Raw genomic sequence first — 13,687 nt, forward strand, 5'->3', positions numbered from 1 at the left:
GATTCAGCCGCAAATGTCTGTGTGACCGGCCCCTTAGATTGGTGACTTGCAACAGTTTTCAATCTGAAGGCTGTTGCAAAATCAGACCGCAATGACAAAGGTGCCATCCATCCACTCACTTATCAAGGGTCAGGTCGAGCAGCCTCAGCAGGGAAGCCCATACATTCCCGTCCCCATTCAGTTCGTCCAGCTCATTTGATGAGATCACAGCCTAGAAATGTAGTACCTCCAGCGTGTCCCGGGTCATACCTAGGGCCTCCCACTAGTTTAGAACACCGAAGGACGTGCCCCAAACGCATCCTTACCATATCCCCGAGCCTTCTCAAATGGGTCCTCTAAACAAGAAAGCTCTGCACTCCCTTAGGCCATGCATGCATCTCACTCAATCTCCAAGGGATACCCTGCAGAGGCAACTCATTTCAGCCATTTGTGTTCCAGATCTTGTTTTTACGGTCACAGCACACAGTTGGTGACTATAGCTGAGAGTAAGAATGTAGATCGACTGATAAACCGAGAGCTTTGTCTTTCAGCTTAGCTTCTTTTTCATTATGGTGAACCGGTGCAAGGTTCACAGGACAGCAGATGCTGCAATGCCTGTTCATCTTCTACTCTGTCCAGCTCTAAACATTAAACACCAAGATACTTGAATTCCTCCACTGGGGGCAGGATCCCATCTCCGACGCAGAGAGGGTATGCAAGCATTTTCCAGCTGAGAATATTGATCGTAACACAAGTGAAAGATTTAGTTTTGGAATTTTACTCCAGAAAAATAAGGTTGGGAGAAAAAACTTAAACACGCCGGAAGATCTCATTCGTCAATTGTGTAGTGAATGGTATTTCGTGGGATATCGACTCAATAGTCAAGTCACATTAATATGTACTGTATAGCCCTTAATCACAAAAAGTCTCAAAGGGCTCCACAGACCACCATAACAACATCCTATTATCTGAAACGTACATGAGGGCCAGGAAAAACTAAAAAAAAAAAAAAAAAAAAACGAAAAAAAACTTAAGAAAAAACTTTTCAAGGGTAACTGTGTAATATTAGACCACTAGATGTCACTGTAATGCGTAGTGCAACTGAAAATAATTGCTGCATACAAAAGGAAGATTACAGACTAAAGGGACTCAAAATGACCAAAACGCAGAATTTTCTTCTCATTTCCTTTGCCCACCCTTCAGTGAAGAAAAAAAGGAAAGGAAATGTGGAGGAGGAGAAAAAAAGTGAAAAATGAAAAAGAAGGGACAAAAAAAGGAAAGAATAGAAGAGAAAAAAGGTAAAAAACGAGTTAAGAAATGGAAATGAGGGGGGAGAGACGGGAAAGAAACAGAAAGGAGAAAGAAAAGAAAAATAGAAAATCTAAATAAATAAATAAAATTAAAGTAAGGTGAAAACAAAAACAAAAAATCAGGTAGAACAAGCTTTCCATTTATGGCGTTACCCTTAGGGGCCGGTCACACAGACATTTACGGCTAAATCACGGCCAGAAATTTCTGACTTTGAGGCGGACGCTATTGGGCGCAATGAGCTCGCCATTCAGACGAGATACAGCGGTGCTTAACACGAGGTCGGAAATTCGCGCGCGGGTGGCAGCGCGAAAAAGTTTAGCTCTGCTCAATTCTTCAGAGCGCGGGTACACAACCTTTAACGAGCGTGTTGAGGCTGAACCACGGCCAGAAATTTCTGGCTGTGAAGCAGATGCTGTTGGGCGCTGTTGGACGTTTTGAGACCGCCATATAGACGAGATAGAGCAGTGCTTTACTCGCGGTCGGAAATTTTCACGTGGTTGGCCGCGTTCAAAACTTTTGAGCTGCTCAAAAGTTTGAGCACGTGTTAAACCGCGTGCCGCACACGTGGTCAACACGAAGTAATGACGCGGAACGACGTGCTCTGGCCGCGGCCAGGGCGTGGTTACACATGGGTAGGACGGGAAATTTCAGCGGGTAATCGTGGGTGGAGCATGGTAATAGCATGTTCTGCGCCTGTATCGCGGTGTTATTACGTGAAATTAGCGTGTTACGCGTGTGACAGTCAAACGCCTTTCTCCGCGTATATACAGCGCGATTTGCCGAGCACACGTCATTTGTGCTCGTGACGTCAAGGGGGTGAACATGGATCCCCGTCAGCGTAGTTTATCTTCATTTCGAATAAATCTTTCGGTGCATTCGCAGCAAGGGCTTTAATTCTGGGACCTTAGCTTGGCCTTTTGGTTGAGAGTAAGAGTCCCGACTCCTAAGCTTTGTAGCGTATTATGAACTGATCGATAATGGATAATGAATAAAGAAGATAGAACAATCACTCTTTAACCCCCCCGTCAGCGTAGTGATCTCGTCTTAATCCATTTTTATTTCTAGGCATTTCTTTTCAAGATGATAAAATAAAAATGATGCCATAGCTTGAAATCTTGATCTCCACGGGACTGTGTCTTTTGCGGTTATGATTTCAACAGCCCGGTGCCGAGATTTGCATCCCCTCGCTAATACAACCACCTTTACCTCGTTTTATCTCACTTTTAGGGAATGTAATGGCGTACATTTAACTAAAACCACATCGTCTTGCATTTGTAGGAAATGTAATACAACTTAATCCACTCCGTCTTTGTTTTTGTTGTGAACGTAATCGAACAGTAATGCACACCGTATATAAAATCCTCCCCCTCCCTCGCGTGAACGCGCATTCTGCTGCGCTTCCAACGAAAGCGATCGTATTCTATATAAAACGCTTATTAAAACTATAAAGCGAACTAATTATAACAATTGGGAGATCCTAGTCTATATAACGCGTTTATTTAAACAATAAAGTGCGATCGTATTCTACAAAATGCGTTTGTTAACGTGGATGAAAAAGTCACGCGAGGGGGTGGGGCGGTGTGGGTGTTGCGTAGGAGTCGGATTTGGGCACAACACCGGCTCGGGAGCTTTTATACCCGTGGTCCACACGAGAAAATGACGCAGAAATGACGCGATGAGGAAGCGGAACAGTCGCCGGCGTCTGTTTTGCGGGCATACCACCGATGAACAGCGGGTTAGCCAATTTTGCGCATTTTCCATCCCGGGCAACCACGGGCAAAAAAATAAACGCAAAATTTTAGCCGTGATTCAGCCGCAAACGGCTGTGTGACCGGCCCCTTAGCAGCAAGATGGCTGACAAAAATGTTAGCTCCCTCTAGGTGAGCCTTATATTGTGTCGAGGAAATACAAATTCTTCTATCTAGTGTTTGAAAAAAATGCACATATATATGATATTTTACTTATGTTTTTCAAGGGGCACGTACGGGGTTTACATGCTCTCTCTGTGCTTGCGTGGGTTTCTTCCGGGCACTCTGGCACACACATTCCAAAAGCATGCATGTTAGGTTAATTGGCCGGTCCAAATTGTCCCTAGGTGTGAATGAGCGAGTGAGATGTCTATCCCTGTGTGCCCTGCTGGCAAACCCGTTCAGGGTGTCCCCTGCCCACTCCCCGAAGATAGCAGGGATGGGCCCCCAGCACCCTCGCGACCCTACCGATGATAAGCACATATATATATATATATATATATATATATATATATATATAAATTCTATTCTAAATTATTAATTATATTTGTTTTTTGTGAATGAATGACTACTTTTTTCTACAACTAAAAGGCTCAAAATCATAGACTGTCCCTATAGGGTATCCTGGAATGGGGGTGTGTGTGTTTTTTTCTGATCCATACAGAACATTGAATAATTGTCATTGAGTGTGGAATTGTGACTGAACAGATGTTAAGAGTAATGACAGTGGAGATTACCAATAATTGTAGGGATATAAATCATTTTATTGAAACGGGGGAAGGGATGAAGATATAGAACAAAAGCAGATTAGAGAAAAAACATAAATTATGACAGGACTGCAGTGAGAAAAACGAAGATGTGATAGAAATCGATCACTCAGAAAAAGTCTGGCTTTAAATATTTTATAAACATTAGATCATAATATATATATTTACATACTCAAGTTTAAGGGTGCCGTGACACATGCCCCTCTTATGACACTAGACACGCCTCTTCGTGCCAGGGTCAACCAACAGCCAATGCTTGTGTGGGTGTGTATATCACCCTTAGTGACTGCCTGTTTGTGTGTCTGGCTCCGTTGTCACCTTGATTGTGTAATAAACTTGATTCAGTTAAGCGTGAATTATTGTTAATTGAACTAAAAAGTAATTTTCTTAATTGAAAGCCAGGAGGAGGGGCCGGCAGATTAACGACACAGAGGAGCCTTTCTTGCGATTGCATTCTGCCGGCGTCCTGACAATTTCATCTGGTCTAATTCCTTTTTTTTGCTGTTACCGCTCATCGTTATTTTTATCTTCCGGGCCACAACTATTGTAAAGACGGTAAAGTAATTAGCTGTAAAAGTAAAAAACCTTTTTACCTGACTGCTTGATGCAATTTGGTAAAAGTTTGTGCCTTGTGATTGTATACGACTTGGCTGGTCTTTGTAACTTTCACTAATTAAAAAATATAATTGTTTTCAGTAGTTTGTGGTTTTCAAGTCAGGTCATGTATCACCCTTTATCACAAGGAGTCTCAAAGGGTTGTACAGAAAACAGATTTTTGCAAACTACAGATTATCTTTACACCATCCCCTGATCTAAAACCTACATGAGGGCAAGGAAAAACTCAAAACCTCAAAATGAGGTAAATGAAGAAACCTTGAGAAGGGACCCCTCTTCCAGGATGACCAGGCTGCAATGGATGTTGCAATAACAAATTATACACAAATATTGTCAACATAAAATAAAGGTTATTCATATGCTATAGAATAGAAGTGTGTTTTAAGCTTAGATTTAAACATTTCCACTCAGGTCGAATCTCAGAGGAAAGAGCATTTCGCAGTACCGAGGCTTGAATGGAAAACGCTCTCGAACCTGTGTATCTCTTCTTGGCTCTTGGGATCACTAGTAGACCGGCATTTTCATTTTCTCCGGACCGGAACATATGGGAATATTAAATCTGAAAGATATGAGAGAGCCCAAGTCCATGCATGATTTTGTATACTACCAACAGAACCTTAAAATCACATCTTAAGCTAACAGGGAGCCAATGAAGGTTATTATATTCACACGTAATATATCTTAAAAATACATTAAAAAAATATATAGAGACATTACAAATGTACATCATGCAACAAAACAAGACACAAAAAGCACTTTGTGCTAATGTTGCTATGAAAATGGTCTCCAAACTGATTACCCCAGAAACAGCAATCAGCAAATGTAAAGTCAATGGTGCAGTAGATGCATGTAGAAACATAACAATTAAAAAATTTGCATCACAAACAGCTTTAACTGAACCTGAGTTTAGCATTAATTCACCACCGTCAACATCCTTTAACTCCACAGTACCCAAAGAAAGTCTATTTAAAAGATTTGATCGCTTACTATAATAAATCCCATGGTTTTGGGGCTGAGGTGAGCGCCGAATCAGATTCCTAGGTCTCACTATCGCCCTCTGCTATGAGTCAAGAGAATTAAGTGCCTCACTCTGCTTCCACAGCACCGTAATATGTTACGTACTGCTCTTCTTTAAAAAAAAACATCGATTAATAAGTAATTCTCCATTATCGAAAAAAGGTAATGCAATCAGAAAAAAAATTACCAGACTTTTAGTTTGCTTATATTATCACTAATGCTACTATAGTGGGCTGAAGTGTACGCCAAATAAAATCATTTATCTCACTATCGCCCTCTGCCATGAGGCAAGAGAATTGCATGCCTCACTCTGCATCAACAGGTGCGCTACACAGAAATTACTTTATGATATATTCATAAAATAATGTGAAAATTCTGCCATTTTCAAATGAAAAACCAAAAATTTGAATGTTAACTGAGCATAACTTTAAATAAATATCAACCTAGCCTCACTCACTTCCCCTACCTATACATTACTGAATGGAAGCCAACAAAAATGAAAGTCATTTCAGTTCAAACCTGAAAGTTCCAAAAGATATTAAACCCACACACTCGATAAGAATTGCATTTGAAGAGCTAAGATGTGCCGGAGAACTTGAAAAATGTCATCCCAAAGCCTGACAATCCTAAATACAACCCCAGTGCAGTGCAAAGGAATTCAAACAAGACATATAGAGAATGTTCCCTTCAATTAAAAATGGCTTTCAAGGAATGACAGTCATCTTGTGCTGCACTGTTATTCCTCCCTTCAAAGAGCTAGCAAGGTCGCGCTAAAGGCAGCAATGTTTTGGAATCCCGATCCACATACCAAAGCTGCTATTGCGCTTCAGAAACACACACTCTCACCACATTCCAGTAAACACACGTGGAATTACTGAGCACTGCTGGTTTTTAGCCTAGTCCAATATTGTCACATACACAAAACAATATCAGCGTACTTTCTACACAGTAGCTATTTGCTGCGGTTAAGGTAGGGGGCTCTGGTGGTTTAGGGGGTAATGTAAAGCAGTTATGTCGCAGCTAGCAGTTGTGTTCATCAATCTTTTTTTAATCGATAAAATCCTGTCAGAGGCTTTAGAATAATATGTCATCTAGAAGCCAACCTAGACATTTTTACACCTGGTTAAAAATCACAACATGATTACAAAATAAATACTACCTATGTGTCGGTCTATCTACCAACTACCTAGCCACCTACCCACGTACCTATCTACCAACCTACCTACGTATCTATCTACCTACCATCCTACCACCCTACGTATCTACTTACTTACCTACCTACCACCCTACGTATACACCTACCTACCTACTACTCACATATCTACCTACCCACTACCCTACGTATCTACCTACCTACCTACCTACTTACTACCCAGGGTTGGGTAGGATTACTTTAACTGGATTACTTTCAATTACTTTCGGATTACTCCAATACCAAATATGCTAATAAAAGACCAAAGAAACTAAATATGAATAAAATGATGACTCACAACACGTGGTAAGCTTTCTCTCCTGGCTTTGATCCCTTTGATCTCCGGCAAAACTAACATAAAATGCGACAGAAACAAAATGAAAACAAATCCAAACAGCTTGCCAACATCATTTTTGCCGTTCCATGTATTCCGTTACTCCCCAAGCCTGCACAAAATTTAGTAATTTTATTCATATTTAGTTTCTTTTGTCTTTTATTAGCATATTTGGTATTGGAGTAATCCAAAAGTAATTGAAAGTAATCCAGTTAAAGTAACCCTACCCAACCCTGCTACTACCCTACGTATCTACCTACCCACGGACTTATCTGCCTACCTACCTACCTACCTATTGACATACCTACTTACCTACGAATCTACCTCCATACCTACTTAAGTATAAATATCTTCCTACCAACTGTACCTACCTACATACATATTTATCTATCTATCTATCTACCGATCTATCTAGCTTGCGCGCAAGCTAGCTATTCAGATGTTCAAAAGTAACATTATAACTTCTGCAGTATTTATCTGGCAACATTTGAAAAATGATTGCTTGATAATATGTCAATCTAATAAATATTAAATATGCATGTACTTATTTATCTAAATTTAGCTTTTTTAGCTTTTTGACGGATACAACAGATGAATTAATATGGACAAAATGTAATTTTAATAAATAGAATTAGCCGTTGATATAGCCTGCTAGTAGCCAGCAATATAAAAACAATGATATCACATCTACAGTATTCATCTGACGATTCATTGGAAAAATTAAACTTATCACATTTTCTGGTTGAAACAAGAACCCGGTGAAAGGCTTGGCAAAAAAAAGTGAAGAAAAGTTGTTTGGTTTTGTCACCTTGAGTCTCCGTTATTTGTATTCTACCTTGTGCTTTGTAGCACTCATTTTTGGTTGCACTATATAATACAGTGACATGTAGTGGTCAAATACTACACCGTGTCCATTTAAGTTGTCTTCACAATACATCCCTGTTTTTAAAAAGAAGATTTCCCCACTTTGAGTTTATTCAAAGATGAAATATTCCCACCCCAGTATGGTATTCTTCCTTGTGCTTTGTAGCACTCATTTTTTTGGTTGCACTACACAATGCATCAGAATGCAGTGGCCTTTAAGAGCTAATTTTCAATGAAAAAAGTGACGTGTATTCACTTCACTTGTCGTCTAAGCCTTAGAAATCACATCTAACCTAGACATTGAACTACTTTGTACTATACTGGGAATCTAGCTAGCTTGTTCCCTGTTACAATATACAATATAATGATAAAAATCATTATCTATTTTTGCTATTTGGATCGTAAAACGGGAATATTTGTACCACAAACAACAGAATCATAAGGCAGATATGCCACCACTTGAACAAAACCACTTCTTTCAATAAATCAAAAGGAAAAGCAGCCATAACTTTACGTTGCCAGCTAAAATGAGGTCTAGTAATGGCGATTTTTACGTCACCAGCGTATCGGGTACGATCTTGATTCATCGCTGGGGCCCAAATGACTTCTCATCGAGCTCTTGTTGCACGACAGCCGCCGTAAACGACACTCGTGCGATCATTGTAATCTTCCCCTAAAATGATTAGTGCGCGTAATAAAAGCAAACACTGCGGCTCCTGTTAATTAAAAAGAACATTATGCATCCATTCGTACTCATCTTCCTTCATCGTAACGCGCGACCTTTTAAAGCCGAGACATTCCCACAATGCCGTTCTCATCATCTATTATACCTTCGAAGCGTGTGTGCGGGGGGACACGTCCAACCTTGTCAATCATAAAGCGTAGAGACGGGGAGGAGGGACAAAGAGAGAGGCCATTACCTGAAGCTTCCCGGGTGAAATGATTACCGTATTTTCTGGACTATAAGGCGCATCTAAAAAACCCAAATTGGATAGAAATTCAAGAGTGCGCCGAATAAACTGGTGCTCCTTATACAGAGATCCCTCAATTTTCACGATTGATGGGGACCAGAACCACCCGCGGAAAGTGAAAATGCACAAAGTAGAGTCGCACCTCCATAAAAGCCCCCAAGGGGTAAACTTATCTTGAGGTTATGTATTTACCAAATGAGAGTCTATGACTGTCACAAAATAACAATTATAGAAATAGTAAACAAATACAAATAATAACACACAACCGGATTGCAGTTGAATGATTTTTTTTATTGGCATTATACAAAAGTAAAACGAAATTGGAGTGCTTCTCCTTTCAGTAAAGACAGCAATTTAGAGAGCAACCGGCTAGCTGCACTTGAATAGAGATAGATCATGTTACATGATTAATAGACCTGGAATTGGCAAGATACAGGGTCTGCAGCTTCGAAGAGTTGTTAGCCTAGCTGTTTACAGTAGGTTGGACCAGGAGCACCGCTCTTGCCTTCTCCCAGACGCTGTCCTAGTCGCTTTTGGAACCTGGTAATAATCCCACGAAGCACCCGTGGATGATAAAAATTTTATTGCGCTCTTCTGACTTTTCCTTAAATATTAATTTATTTTCAATGTTAGGAGCCGCTAAAAGCTAGCAGTCACTATACTTCCAAGATTGTTTACAATGTTTGACAGACAGTCACACCTGCCTATCACAGTCGCGAACACAGAGAGTCACACCCACATAGCAGAGCGCCCTCCCTAATTTGTCCCCACAGTGTGCTGTCTAACAGAACACAATGGACGATATCAATGACAATAAAGACCGAATCAATAAAATTCAAAATCCGGGAAGAAGTGAACACGTAAAAACCGAAGTAGTGAGGGCTCCGTATGCTGCAGAGCATCATGCAAAGCATCATGGGAACAGCCCCTCCTTGACATCTACATCTCCTGCCTTTCCCCACAAACCCACCATGATTACAGGTGACCCCATTCATCTCAAAGCCTCTTAAACATTCAGCTGTCAGAGATAAACGGCGGAGTCTCAGAACCAGAACCAGAAAGCTCAAGGACAGCTTCTTCCATCAGGCTATCAGGACTCTGAACTTTCTCCCAGCCATACCCCCCTCCCACTGTTCTGACTTCTGCCAAATTAATCCAAAATTATTTCATTTAGAATTAAGATTATACTTTGCACATTCTTTTAACCTTAAACTTTAGACAAATGGTTTAATCTGTACTTTTTGTTGTGCATGTTTGACAATAAAGTTGAAAGTTGAAGTTGTAACCATGCGGCGGATGAGATTGGAAATGCACACAGTATTTGTAAGTGTGTGTTACTTCAGGAGGTTGTATGGTACACTTCCGTAATTGAACAACAATTGAGCAATCTATAAACTAAATCGAGATACGTCGTATGTAACGGGATTCCAATTTGTTGAGACAGTGAGGGCGCTGATACTTTACCACTAGACCACATACATACAGATGATATACGAAAAGGCATTAAACCATATCTCATTATTACACATATTTTACTCATTGTCCCAAAAGTACAAATTTGCATAGTGCAGTCTCTCCATGTCTTCACCTGTGCATCTATTACATTAGGAAAGACAGAAACTGAAATCAGAAAGTCTTTCAAAAATAATAAAGTTGTAGAACAATATGTACTCTTGCACCATGGATAAAGATTGAGAGAGAATATGATAAGTTCTAATGCCTTTTTGCATGTTAACTGTACCACTGGTACAGTCGCAACCCAGGAGTTATTCCACCTGCAAACAACGCCTGACGTTTTTAAACAGAGACATTTATCAACTGATCATTCCTTGCTCTCCAGGATATAAAAAGCCCAACGGTTTTAAAAGAATAAACACGGGAATACTTACTGTAGTCTCAGTGTTATGCGCCTTATAGTCCGGTGCGCCTTATGTATGAAAAATATATGACACGGAGCGTTTATAATCCGCTGCGCCTTATAGTACAGGAAATACGCAATACATCTGACGTGTGGTGAATAGGTTCGAGATGACACCTCAGGGGTCGGCTGTAGCCCCACCTCCCGGTAAGCGGCCCCGCTCACGCACATTAGGGCCCCTCTGAATGATTTAGGTGCTCCGTTAATAATGTAAAGGCTCCTGGAGCTAATTAGGTGAGTAGCGGAGGCCGTGTTTGGCTGTAAAGGAATGAAACGCGCACACACGCATTGTTTGGTTTAGGTTTCCCTGTGCATGAATACGCCAATCGTAAAAAACAGCCACGGGGGTTCTCAAAAGGGACGGCTTATGAATGTCTTGTATTATTGATCAGGAATGAAAAGGGAAAATGGGATTCCGCATTTCAGACTAATACACTCATGCATCTTTTGTCCAGTAGAGTCTGGTTAAGTAATCATGAAAAAGTAATAGATAAATACAGAAAACCAGATAAAATAATCATCAAAAATAGTAAATTGAAAGCTTTGTCGGTATCGATACTTCCTGTAACGAAGGATGTTTTAACAATTTTGTATTTTTTATTAGTGCCTTCTAATTCTTACTCTATAAAACAATAAATGAGTAAAATACATTTGAAAAATGAAAACCCAAAGACAGACTATGAAACCTTTGGAGGTTTTACACTGAAATAAAAAAAAGGTTCTGTTAGCAGATCATTTTTTAGAGTTATTTTTAGCATTTTTTTCTGCTAAAATTTAATTTATTCATTTATTCATTTTCCTTCAGCCCTTTTTTTCTTCTGATTTGTAAATTGTTTATCATAGTGTCATGATTACCGATGTGAATCACCTGTTCCCGCTCATTTGGCGCCAACCACCGCGGGTTCTGATTGGCTCCCTATCACTATTTGAACCCTGTCCTGTCAACCCCCTGCTGTCGGTCCGTCTGCGAATCTCTGTGTATATTAGGCAAGCCTTTTTTTACCCTGACTCCCGCCTGGCCCGTTTTTGCTCCCGTTTGTCTCCGGGTACGACCTGTTTGGATCCTGACAACGTCTGCTCTCTTGTCCCGGCTTACGACCCTTTTTTGATCCCGACCACGTCTGCTCTCTCGTCCGGCTTACGACCCGTTTCTGACCTGACCGCTTATCCTCAGTAGGGCCGCGGGGGTGCTGGAATGTGGGAGGAAACCGGAGTGCCCGAAGGAAACCCACGCAAGCACGGGGAGAACATGCAAACTCCACACACGATGTTTCGATCTCATGACCTCGGTACCGTGCCGCACACGCGCTAACCACTGAGTCGCTGTGCTGCCATCTATCCATCCATCTATGTTTATTTATTTGTTTATTTAGCATTTAAACTGAAGGTTCTATTTCATGCATTTAAAATTATACTTAGAATGAGCGAAATTAATTACCATTCGGGCAAAAAGTATGCATCCGTTTATCTATTATTTGATTGATTTATTTGTTAATTTAAGGGTTGAACTGTCAAGCTTGTGCATGGTGGAGCATAAAATTAACGCCACATTTTGAAGCATTGCACTTTTGCAAAATAATAAACAGTGGTAAAAGCTATTCATTTATTTTTACGCATTTTAATTTTTTATATATATATGTAGAAGTTGGGATGGGAAGAGCATCATGTTACAATTGAATTGAATGTGAATAAAAGGAGTCACGATCTTTGGAATTGGTCATGGCATAAAAAAAGGTTATTTTGAGTAATGAAAAATCTTATCGGTGGTACGGTTTTTATACAAAATGGAGATGACAAGAAGCTTTAAAAGGGTTGATAGGAGAGGGAAAAAAATCAATATCAGTGATTATATTGAGAGGCTACAAGTGTGGAGCCAAGGTGGGCCTTGTCACATGTATAACGTCTCCCTCCCCACTCCGGCTGGCGCCATCGCTGTCAGGCCAGTAAGTGCAATGTCAGGCTGATTAGAGAGCAGCACGGCTCAAGCGGAGATGGGCCAACCTCCAGACGGGCCCTCCGGAGACGCAGCGCCACAACAAACTGGCCCCGGGGTCAAGATTCGCTTGTCAGCCTCCCCGCTTTGCAAGCTGGGCCCCTTCGGCACGCGGCTCCCCATCGTTTTGTACCACAGACAGCGGGGTCAAACATTAATGGCAAAGAAGTCTATTTAGGAAGAATCAGGTGTGTTTTCTCATCATCATCTTTCTGCTGAATTTTGGAGAACTTACTATACAGTGTGACCTCGGTTCTCGACCTTAATCCGTTCCAGAACCCTGTTCGAAAACTGATTTGTTCGATCACCGAAATCATTTTTCCCATTAAAAATAATGTAAATCGTTTTAATCCGTTCCAACACCCTGAATGTTTACCAAGAATGTTTAACGTAAACATAAAGCTAACCCAGGCTAATCGTACGTTCGCGTTATCGTAATCTTCAGTACGAAAGATTATGCTAACATGAACGTGTAAAAATAAAAAAATCAGGTCGTTTACAAGTCATTTAGCACCCGGGTCTCCACAATAAGTGGTGAGAGGTTCGTTGGAAAGGGGGCTCCGTTCCAACACCCTGAATGTTGGGCTACGTTCCAACACCCTGAATGTTTATTTTGAATGTTTAACGGAAACATAAAGCTAACCCAGGCTAATCGTACGTTCGCGTTATTGTAATCTTCCGTACGAAAGATTACGCTAACATGAACATGTAACAATCTAAAAAAAGGATAAAGAAAAGAATTATGAATAGGATTTCTTACTTTTGTGGTGGTCAACAGAAGCCATGCTGTATTCCCTAGCAAGATCAGACACTGACACACCTCCTTCATATTTTGCTATTATTTCTTTCTTAAATGCAATAGTTGTACGCACTACTTTTCTTTTTTCACCTGTAGCAACTTTGCTGCTTGCACTGACTTTCTTCGGAGGCATAATTAGGGGCTAAAACAATTGGTACACCTATATTAAAAGCGAAAGC

Source organism: Urocampus carinirostris, chromosome 15 (assembly GCF_059441175.1).
Source record: "Urocampus carinirostris isolate Australia breed hairy pipefish chromosome 15, RoL_Ucar_1.0, whole genome shotgun sequence".
NCBI classification, from domain to species: domain Eukaryota; kingdom Metazoa; phylum Chordata; class Actinopteri; order Syngnathiformes; family Syngnathidae; genus Urocampus; species Urocampus carinirostris.